Source organism: Myotis davidii, unplaced genomic scaffold (genome assembly GCF_000327345.1).
Source record: "Myotis davidii unplaced genomic scaffold, ASM32734v1 scaffold1915, whole genome shotgun sequence".
NCBI classification, from domain to species: Eukaryota; Metazoa; Chordata; class Mammalia; order Chiroptera; family Vespertilionidae; genus Myotis; species Myotis davidii.
In genome coordinates this window covers 199,387-199,941 of record NW_006286237.1, presented here as the reverse complement: position 1 = coordinate 199,941, position 555 = coordinate 199,387, and positions in this window count along the sequence as shown.

The following is a 555-nucleotide window of genomic DNA, read 5'->3' as shown; positions in this document are numbered from 1 at the left end:
TGTGCAGATGCTGGAAGGAGTGATGGAGAGGAAGAGATGGATACCTGGATGGATGGATGAGTGGATGGGTGGATGGGTGGGTGGGTGGATGGGTGGATGGGTGGATGGGTGGATGGATGGGTGGATGGATGGCTCCCCACATACACCTGGATCCTCTTCGGCTCTGGGGGAGCCCTACAGGAGAGGCCCGAATGGGGGTTTGAAACCCAAAACTGAGGACAGGCTGCCCTCTGCTGGCTGCTTGGAGCAGGTGTCTGCACCCCAACACTAGGCCAATCCTCCTGCCTCTCTCGCCTTCCTGAGCAGCCCGCTGTGGGAGGGGGCTGGACGCACCCCTTGGAGTGAAACGCGGACCCTGGCCCGGAAGCCCCTGAGCGCAGTGTAGTTGGGGGGGCGGGCGGAGGAGGCGGGGAGCAAGGGCAGGGCACCCCAACACTAGGCCAATCCTCCTGCCTCTCCCGCCTTCCTGAGCAGCCCGCTGTGGGGAGGGGACTGGACGCACCCCTTGGAGTGAAACCGGGACCCCCGGAAGCCCTGAGTGCAGTGTAGTTGTGG